The sequence below is a fragment of the Petaurus breviceps genome, unplaced genomic scaffold, assembly GCF_028583685.1.
Source record: "Petaurus breviceps papuanus isolate PSGF00001 unplaced genomic scaffold, PetGlider_PUasm1.0 90822, whole genome shotgun sequence".
NCBI lineage: Eukaryota > Metazoa > Chordata > Mammalia > Diprotodontia > Petauridae > Petaurus > Petaurus breviceps.
The window spans coordinates 1753568-1764492 of record NW_027187351.1 but is presented as its reverse complement, the minus strand read 5'-3'; the positions used below and the strand labels follow the sequence as shown (position 1 = coordinate 1764492).

At 37.2% G+C, this 10925-nt stretch overlaps 1 pseudogene; it reads left to right on the top strand.

The window, feature by feature from the left end:
* The first annotated feature begins 57 nt into the window (after window positions 1-57).
* Window positions 58-369, top strand: LOC138148128 (large ribosomal subunit protein eL28 pseudogene; annotated as a pseudogene).
* Window positions 370-10925: the final 10556 nt, after the last annotated feature.

Sequence of the window (10925 nt, the reverse complement as noted above, 5' to 3'; positions counted from 1 at the left end):
CCAAGCCCCGCCCAAGCCCCTGCCCAAGCCCCCGCCCCGTGGGCCCACCTGCAGCAGATGGGCCTTTGGATCTGCTCCTGCTTCCTCATCAAGAGCTACAAGCAGACGTGCGGCCCCAACTCCAACAACTGCGAGGCCCAAAACTCGTTCTGCTACAATGGGCTGATGCACTGGAAGACGGTGGGCATGGACGGCAAGGGCACCGTGGAGGTGCAGAAGCGGAGGGCAGGTCAGAGGAAGCCTGCTTCTTCTCACGTGAGGACCACAATCAACAGAAATGCTCAGGCCACTCTCACCAGCGTCTGCGGGAATAAATACCGGAGAGACGTCTGCATGGCCGCTCTGCGCCGGCCAGTGCCGGCCTGCTGAGGCAGAACCCAGTGGTGCTGAAGAAGAAGCGAACACGCCCCCCAGGAGCACCTAAGGTGCCAGGCCTGCCTTTGGCTAATAAAGTCAGTGACCCCCCTCCCCAAAGTGAGGTCCTTACCCAGCCCCTGTGAAGCAAGGGAGCAGAGCCTTATAGACCACTGAAGGGGCAGAGATTTGGTATCATTCTCATAAGGAAGGAAGAGATTTTGGTGGATAGGCCAGGGAATACTAAATTACTATGCAGTGAACGACTTAGATCACAGGACAGGTTGCATGCAAGACGCTATAACCTTTTAGCAAAGTAGTCAAATATGAGAACCAATACTAAGAAATTACAATTTATTGCAGCAAAACAGCTTATTTAATTTTCAGAGAGGAAAAAAAAAGCAAAGATCTTCAGAGTGATCTGGCAGCTGGAAGGATTGCTATTCTTCAGTGTAGCATAGGCATTTTGAATTTGGAAGGAAGACCAGTAAAAACAAAGCAAAACAAAACAGCTACTAATAATAGCTATGAAGAAAAAAAAATATTTTGTCATGGGCAAGACTACAAAAACTAAAGTACTGAAGACTGGAAAGGGATGATATTTCCTGAAGAAACTCACTTTTTCATTCGAGGCTTACCAAAATTTGTACAGGTGAGACTGTGAGACTCTTCATCAGGTTGTAAAGCTTTACAATAGAAATTCCTCTGGGCCTAGAAGTCTTGTTCTACTCCCTCCCTGAGGAAATGAGAAACTCAGATACATACACTGATATGGTAAGGAGAATTGTCCCAGAATTACAAAAATTCCAAAGTGGAAATGGAATAATGCAACATGACTTTATGCTATGCTGCACATCATGAAAAATTAATAATTTTATTCAAGAGAGGGATAAAACATGTTTCAGTGGCTTGGGAACTCACTTGATTTAAACTTCACTCAAAAATGGAGTTCATGGTCTATGGCTAGACTTGGAAAAATGGACTGTATGCTAATATTCAATGTGATTGTATGATTTCATGATGAAGAATTAAAGAATTATGTGTCAAGATTCTGTGTACTCAATGCCAAATCATGTAAAGCAAGTCATTGCAGCAAAAAGAGGATATGTTGTATATTAAAAAAAAATTAAAGATCTAAAAAATTGTAAGGTCACATCTCAACTGACTTTTAGGCATCTTGAACTGGATATTTGCAGTTACCTTAAACTTAACATGTCCAAAAGAGAGCTCATTATGTTCTTTCCCCCCCCAAACTCTCCTTCCTAATTTCTATAATTACTCTTGAGGGTACCATCATCCTGGTCACCCAGGCTCACAACTTGAACAGAGCTTTAGTTCCTCACTTTCTTTCTTTCTTTTTTTTTTTTTTTCAAGCAATCGGGGTTAAGTAACTTGCTCAAGGTTGCACGGCCAGGTGTTTCTGGGTGGGTGCTAAGTGTCTGAGCCCAGATTCGATCCACAAGTCATCCCGACAGTGGAGCCGGTGCTCTTACTCGCTGCGCTACCTGGCCGCCCCAGTTCCTCACTTTCTTACCCTAAGGCACTGCTACCCCACATCCAATGGGTCGTTGAGCACTGTCATTTCTACTTCTCTTATGCCTCCTTCTCTCTGTGGATACCTTCTACCATCCTAGTGGAGACTCTCAGCATTACCTCATGCCAGGACTATTCCAATATCCTGCTCATTGGTTTCCTAGCTACAAGTCTCTCTCCACTCCAAGACGTCCTCCCTCCATTTAGTTGTCAAACTGACTTTTCTGAAAGACGAGTTTGATCCTTTCACACACACACACACACACCCTTCAATAAACTCCATTGTCTACCTATCATCTCCAGGAAAAAAAAATCTGAACTGTCATTCAAAATCTTCATAAGCTGGCACCTTCCTATCTTTCCAGTTTTCTTATACCTTGCTCCCTACCACTGGCTTCATTGTTGTTCCTTAAACATCACACTCCATATACAGACTGGTATGCCTGGAACACTCTCCTTCATCTTTATCTTCTAGCTTCCATGACTTCCTTTATGTTCCAGATGAAGTCCTCCATTTCACAGGAAGCCTTGCTATGTTCTCACTAATCTTAATACTTCCCCTCTGAGATTAGCTCTGATTTATTCTTTATATATCTTGTATGTAGACAATTCCAAAGGACTTATTGTGAAAAATGCTGTCTCCAGAGAAAGAACTGATGGAGTCCAAATACAGATGGAAGCATACTTTTTTAACTTTATTTTTTTCTGGCATCTTTTTTTGTTTGTGTTTCCTTTCACAATGTGACTAATAGGGAAAGATGTTTTGCATGATTACATATATATATATATATATATATATATATATATATAAAATCTATATTACATTGCTTTCTCAATAAGAGGGGTGGGGAGGGAGAAAGGGAAAGAATTTGGAACTCAAAACAAAAAAATTTAAAATTGTTTTCACATGTAATTGAGAAAATATTAAATATATATGTGTCTTGTTTTTACGTGATTGTGTGTCTTCTTCCCTATTAGATTGTTAGCTCCTTGCCTTTTCTCTTTTCTCTCTACCCCCATGCTCATCACAGTTCCAGCACATAATAGCTGCTTCATAAATGTCAGCTGCCTGAATGACTTTCCCGTGTTTTTCTAAAGTTTTCATAGTCTTTGTCTCTGATGGAGTATGCGTATACCAGAATTTGTTCAACTGATCACGAGTTTATGTGAATCTATTTTGTTTCCAATTTTTTGCCAGGACAAAACAAATTTTGCTTTGAATATTTTGCTATTTCTAGTACCTTTCTGTGTTTGGCTTTCTTGGGATATGTGACAAACCATGGAGTACATGAGTCAAAGGATATGGAATATGGAGATTGTAGGCACTCTTTTTAAAGCATAATTATAAATTACTTTTCAAAATGGTTCAATCAATTCATACTCCATTAACTGACTATGTAAAACTGTTCCTGTCTTTCTACAGTCTCTGTAACATTTAGTGTTTTATTTCGTCATCTTTGATAATTAGATGGGTATAAGGTGAAATCTCAGAGTTAAAGAAAGAGCAGTACTTTCTTTAAAAAATACTGAATTTAAATAGAAATCTACGTGTATTAGTCTACATTAAAATCTAATTTTCATAGACAAAGATGACATTATTAAATGTATGTGGACCAAGTTTTGGAGTGCGTAAGTAATTGAAAGATAAAGAAATTGGGGGAAAAAAGATAAAACTGGATTAAATTGGCAAAAAAAAGACATTGGTAATAATAGTAAGATATTTTAGTATTCCTTTCTCAGGGATAGATACATCTAATGGAAAGATAAACAAGAAGGAAACCATAGAGCTGAAGAAAATGTTGGGGAAATTATATGTGAATTACATATAGTGATTACTGAATATTATGGAAATATTAAAGAATCTCCTATATCTTAAAAAAAAGTCATGTGTGGTTACAGTCTAGACACCTGCAGGATGTGGCTGTCTCTTGAGTTTGGGAGTTCTGAGTTACAGTGGGCAAAGCTGATTAAGCATCTTAACTACATTGAGAATTAATGTGTTGAACTACCTGGAAGTGGAGGAGCCTTTAGTTTTGAAGGAGTAAACTAGCTCAGGCTGGGAAAAAAGCAGATAAAATCTCCTGTGCCAGAGTGAAACTGGGCTTTGAGTAGGTCCTGTGCTTCTAACTTGGGAAAGATATGGATATTGTCTTTGAAAAAAGTGCTAATATTTTGGAGCATTATGAAATACCTTTATGAAAACTAATAATGTTCTTAAACATAAATAATAAATGCAAAAAGCAAGAAATAAAAATTCTACACTATAACAATTAAAATTATAATTAATAAAGGCAAGATAAAGAAAAGATAGGTCTAAATAAAGACTAATTACATACTAAATAATGGAGGAAAGATGAAATCAAATACACAAGTATACATACATGTATATAACTTTAGAAAACTATCAATGTGACAACATATCAGGTATAGTTAAGTTATTGTTAGTCTAAATAAGTTGATTTTAATGGTTGCAAGTTTACTATGTCAACAGTGTGATACAGCTGCCAAAGAACCCCAGTCTCTTTCTGGGGTGCATTGAGAGAGCAATTTCCAGAATAACGGATGTGAGAGCCTTTCTGCATTTTGCTCTGTATAAGTTGAAACTAGAGGATTGTCTTCAGTTCTGGGTGCGACACATTTACAAAGAAAATGAAAAGTTTGAGAAAATCAGAGGAAGGAGCCTGGATGGTAAAAGAACTAGAGATCATGCCATAAGAGAATCACCTGAAGGGACTGGGCGTGCTCCGGCTGAAATTTAGGGGGGATGGGATGTATTTCTTCAAGTATTTGAAGGGTTGTCATGTATAAGAGGCCGCAGAATGGCAGAAGGAGGAGCACACATGAGAAGCCTTAGAGAGACAGATTTAAGTTTTTTCTTTAGGGAAAAAAATGTCATTAGAGTTATCTCAAAGTGGATACTACTCCCTGCTTGGGAACAAAGTAGTTTTTTCTTTGCTAGATTCTTCAAAAAGAAGCTGCATGACCACATGCTTGAGATGCTGTATAGAAGATTCCTGATTAGGTATTGGCTTAATGAGATAGTCCCCAAGGTCTGATACCAACTCTGAGAGTTTGTGATCCTTTAATTAAATATATTTGATGAACAGTGGTTAGGGAATGGTAGATAGCTTGAATGAACTTTTTGGAAGCTTATTTGATGAACAGTGTAATGGTTAGGGAGTGGTAGATAGCTTAAATTAACTTTTTGGAAGCTTATTTATTTCTACCCAGAGGAGAGGAAGAAGGAAAAGCAGTGCATATTAAGTGCCTAATATTATTTAGGAACTGATTTGAGGGAGCCTGTTTTCCCTCAGAGAGTGTATTTTGCCTGAAAACATATAAGATAGAATTTGAATCCAGATCTTCCAGACTCCAAGATCAGAACACTATCCACTATATCACTCACCATTCAGATGATAGGGAATTCATCAGTTTTCTCTTTATACATGATGCTTGAATGTTCTCACTCACTCCCCTAGAGCCAAGGCTGTCTACATCTGCCCCTCTGGGTTCTAGGGCATCCTGAGGGGCTTGTGAGGTGTCTCTTTTATACTTCCATCAGTTTGAGCTCTCACCAGCTGTATTTTCCCACACACACACTGTTAGGTGCCAGTTGGTAGCACCTAAATTTTATTTAACATTAATTAGTTTTTACAGAGAGATACTTATTTTGAAAGATGCAAAAATACTCTCTCTAGTTAATAATAATATATATAATTATATTATATATATAAATATATGTATATCAATAAAAATATATAAATAATATACAATAATCTAAATAATAATAGTTCCACTGAGTTCATCTCTAAAAGGTACTATTACTGCTGGATGCCTTTGTCTTAGCTAATCCTGGGCTGGGGTCCCAAAGCTTACTCCCAAAGGTCCCTTATTCCTTTGGTCATTGATGCTGATCTAGCTCCAAAACCTGTCCTGGAATCTGACTCCTGGATTCCTGTGTTTCACTCTCCTGTTGCTAAATTAATCTCTTTCTCTTTAAGTGGAAAAGAACAGCAACAAAAGGACATCACAAGCTGAGACCCATCACTCTGGACCATGGTCCCTTGAGGGGGAGCAGGCTTCAAAGCTTCTTCCATTATAGCTTTGTCTCTTACTCTATGCTATGAGTGAAGAATTATAACCACAAACAGAGCGAGCAGCTAAAATGACTGAGATGGCAGAAACTGCCTCCAAAGCCATTCAAAAGCCTTCTGTTCACCAGATAGTTAGTTGATCTGAACCAGTTACAGAATGGCTATGTATGTTCTTTAGTTTCTCCATGGTATTTCCCTTGCATGTTATGCTGACTCTCCTGTAAGTAGGTTCCCCAGCTTCTCCATGAAGGAAGATGCTATCCCAGCAGCTCTGTGCATATACTACACTTCTATTTACACACAGGAAGCATAGGTTTTTATTATAATATTGGAGGAATTTCCACGGAACCACATGACAAAGAATTGTTTTGTGCACAACCATGATCTGTGTGGAGGTGAAGAAATGCCCTTTCTGCTTTGTACACGTGTTGTTCTAGGTATGTGCATGGCTATAGCATCCATACAAATTTCAGATCACACAACTTGGATATATTGTGGGAGACAGGCAACATGACCCCCTGAGAGGAGCATGGAAGGAGAGGCCGAAGAAGGTCTCTGGTGTGACATAGCTATGTAAACTAAAGTAAATCACATACATAGTTGAACTCAGTTTCCTCATCTAGACAGATGAGTTTAATTATAACTTACAAGTTTGGTATTAGGATCAAATGAGAGGGCTTTGAAAAAATTAAAAGTCCTATAGAAATACCAAAAAAAATGTAAGAAGAGCTACAATTTGTTTGCATTTTTTACTCTCTTGAGTTCCTTCTGTTTTCTAGGTGGAAACTTAATATTTTGCTTTGAAGTGGCTCTTTTTGGGCCACTCTGTATTCCTGCCTTAGAATGCCATTCTTCCTTTAGGCCAGCTGCAAGGGAGAGATCATAGAAATAAAGCAGAAGGAGGATTTCTGTCCAAATCCAGTAGAGTGAGATTGTTTGCATCCTCCTGGACAATGGGGAGAATTGAGTGTCAGTAGGAAGCATTATGGATTTTTTTTGTGCGAGTCAAATAATTATAAATTTGTGATTTTCCAGAGGTTAGGAAATGAAACCTAGATAGTAATGGTAATTATGTGATGGATCTAGTTAACTCAGGATAGGAATGGAGTATGGAGAAAGAAAATCAGAAGATTAATAGAACAGAGGAAGAAATTCTTTCTTTGAATTCATAATAGATAACATGTATATAGTGCTTTAAGGTTTGCAAGTGTTTTACATATGTTATTTCATGTGATCTTCATAAAAAACCCTATGAGGTAGGTTCTATTATTATCCCCATTTTAATGATCTTCAGTTGTTTTCAGTTGTGTCCAAATCTTTGAGACTCCATTTGGTGTTTCCTTAGCAAAGATACTGGAGTGGTTTGCTATTTCCTTCTCCAGTTTACTTTACAGATGAAGAAACTGAGGCAAATGGGGTTAAGTGATTTGCCCAGGGCTATACAGCTAGTAAGTATTGGATGCCAGATTTGAATTTAGGAAAATGAGTCTTCCTGACTCCAAGCCTGTGACTCTATACACTTTGTGAGTTAACTGTCCTATTTTACAGATGAAGAACCTGAATCTGACAAAAGCTAAATGACTTTCCCAGGGTCTATTATCTCATAAGTTTTTGAGACTGTAATCAAATCTGGATTTTTATGATTCCAAGTCTTATATCCACCATACCATCAAAATGTCTCTCTAATCTCATAGGAAAAAAAAACCAAACCTCATTTGTGATACTATTATGGCACTTATCACATAGTATATGGTAGTTTTTCAAATATTTGTCAAGTCATTACAATTCTCTAGGACTTAACTTTCTAATCTTTAAGATGCAGGTAATAACACTTGCATTAACTACTGACTTTAGTTTAGGATTTTAGACTTATTTCAGATTATTATCCTTCATGAATTCTGAATTCCAGCCAAACTGGTTTACTTGCCATTCTCCAACCTTGGCATTTTACCTCCGACTTTCACATCTTTGTAAAAGCTCCCCATCCCCATTTCCAGAATGCATTTCCTCTTCCCATCTCTCTCTCAACTCTTTTGCTTCCTTCAAGACTCATTTCAGGGGCCACCCCTTTGCCTAATTCTCCCAGCTGTTAGTGTTGTCTTCATTTTCAAATAATTTTTTGTTTGATCATCAGTTTACATGTTTTGCACCTACTTGAGGGCAGAAGCTGTTTTAATTTTTTTTTGTCTTTGCACCTCCAATGCCTAACACAGTATCTTGTATATTGTAGGCACCTAATAAATGCTGTTTGACTGTTATAATGGGAATTTGAAGATCTTTCCTGCTTTGAAAATATACTCTGCCCCCTAATAGGCTGAATGTAGACGGAGCCTGTGGTAGGAGGAGTTTGCTGAAGGGTGGAGCAGAGCCCTTAGGAAGCTGGGAGTCAGAGCCTGCTAGACAGTTAGGAGAGTTTGTTTCTGAGGAAGACAGATAGACTTGTGAGTAACTATTGGTCAAATATTGGTTTGTGGAAAGGCTGAAGGATGGTGTGGTTCTCTGCCACATTGTGGTGCATTAATTTCTATGTTGCTATGATGGATTCAGTTTCCTAGTATTGGGATTTGGTTTTCTGGTCTTTGAATAAATGTTTCGCTTGTATTCTCTATATGGAGAGTCAGCTATATTTTGCTATCAAACACCATGCAGGTATATTTATAGTGATTGTGGGCACTGTGAATATTGCATTGGTTTTACAAGTGTGGGTGTATGATTTCAGGCTGTTGGACCTCAGTTTCCTCCGATATAAAATGTAATAATAATTTCTATAGTACTTCAGCAGGGTTGAGGATAGGCTTAAAAGAGATAATCTGTGTTAAGCGCTTTGGAAACCTTAAAGTCCTATGTAGATGTTCAGTTATCATTAGTGTCATTGTTATTATTATTTGCTGATAGGCTCCTTGTAAGGCAATCACTTGGGTTACCTTAAAGCACTATATAAATGTGAGTTAGAGCAGAGAAGCACAGAGATGATCTCTCTGGGGCAGTGTTCCCTGGGGGGTGCAAGAAAATATCTTATAAGGTGAGAAGAAAATTTTAGCTTTTCCATTTACTCACTTTTTATGTAAAAGAGGAATAGAGCTTTACTAATATTTAACATATGAATAGAAAGTGAACTCTCACTTGATCCATATGTCATGCATATGTCATGCTACTTATGGTATATCAAGTCTCCTTAGGGAAGAGTGGAAGCCCTTCAACATGTTTAGGTTGGCAGCCATGCCCTACCTCATTCATTCCATTTCAGTGTCTTGCAACATATTGCAGTTTATGTGTGCCTGGTGAAGTGGATTTACATATTACATTATCTAGTTCTAACTAGGTGAACCCTCACAAAATGGACAAGTGGCTTTAAAAGATTCCTGCAAAGAAACTACAGATTGAAAATGATACAAATAATGCAAGTACTAGGGAACAAGAAAATGGTGGGGCTGACACTTTTCATCTTAGTGCAAGTGTTTTGTCAGCCACATTATGAGGCTGAAACACTGGGAATCTGGTTACATCTCACCAAGTTGACCAAAAATATTCAAAGTTATGAAGATTACTTAAATATGGTTTGATATACTCTGTTTTGGATACTAAGCATCATCTTGTGTATTTTATGATTTGAGATTATAGCTAATGATTATATGAAGCCATTAGGACTAGTAACATGAAACTAACCTTTTATTGCCAAAAAATATGTCACCTATAAAAACTTTCATATTTATGCATTTAAAAAATATCAGAAAAACTTTTACATGCCTAAAAATCTTCCTAAAGAAGAGTTTCAATGTATTTTGAACCCATGTAAAGAAATATGAAAATACATGATCTTCTAAATAGCTTTCAAGAACAATTGCTTGATATCAGGGAAGACAGAAATTTACTAACTCCATTTCAACAAAATCTTTTGCATAAATGGTCATGGGACTAAACAATGTATATCATAATTTACTAAACACAGCTAATGATGCACTCTTACCATTTAGATCTATGTGTCTTTTTCTGCTATGATAGGCCTTAAAAACTAGTATTAAAATAAACAACTTACAACTAGATCTTCAAATTTAAAACAAAGTGTAAAACTCAGATTTTCAAAAATAATGAACCATATTTTAAATAAGTAACAATATGAGAATATTTTTTCCTATTATTAAAATAAAATAAGGTAAAATTTTTTATCTTTGTTTCATCCATCTAAAGTCTATGTTTAAAATATACATATAAATATATATTTTGTCTATTCTCAAAATGTTTATATTAATATAGATGCATATTCAGAAAAGTTTAAGACTATTGATCAAAGTTCCCTTCTAACCCTAAATCCTTTGATGCTCTAATTCACACTAAATATAGCTAGCCTTCTCTACTGGATTATGGGTTTTTTTGGGAGCAGGAACCAGTCATACAGCTTTGCAGTCCCCTCAGTTATGAAAACAGTGCTGTTGCACATAGTAGGGGATCTATAATGGGTTATTGAATGAACTAACCAATGAGAAAATGCAAGATAGCTTCTAACAATTGATAACATTCACAACAGGTGCCTCAGTCTGCCCAAATGTATTACTGATTCACAATGGAATTAGTCTTTCTTTGTGCTAATTAGATTGAAAAGTCATCATCACAAAAGCATCCATATTTTGCAAAGTCTCCTAGCTCTCCCAAATATCTTTGACTTTCTTCTTTTGCATTTTCAGAGCTAGGCTGATTTCATTCTTCAGAACACAAAACTGCATATTTTAACTATTTTCAATAAGCAAAAAGCTCCCCCCTCCCTCCTCGTTTTCCACTTCTAAAACCTCACAAGCTGTTAAAATGCCCATCCCTTCTGCTCCATTTCCTCACCAAAATCCTATCACATACCATATGAATTTTTAACCCCAACACCTGTCCACCCACATGGTTATAGGGAAATGGGGGTGGATATAAAGGGAAAAAAAATTCTGAGACAATCAACAT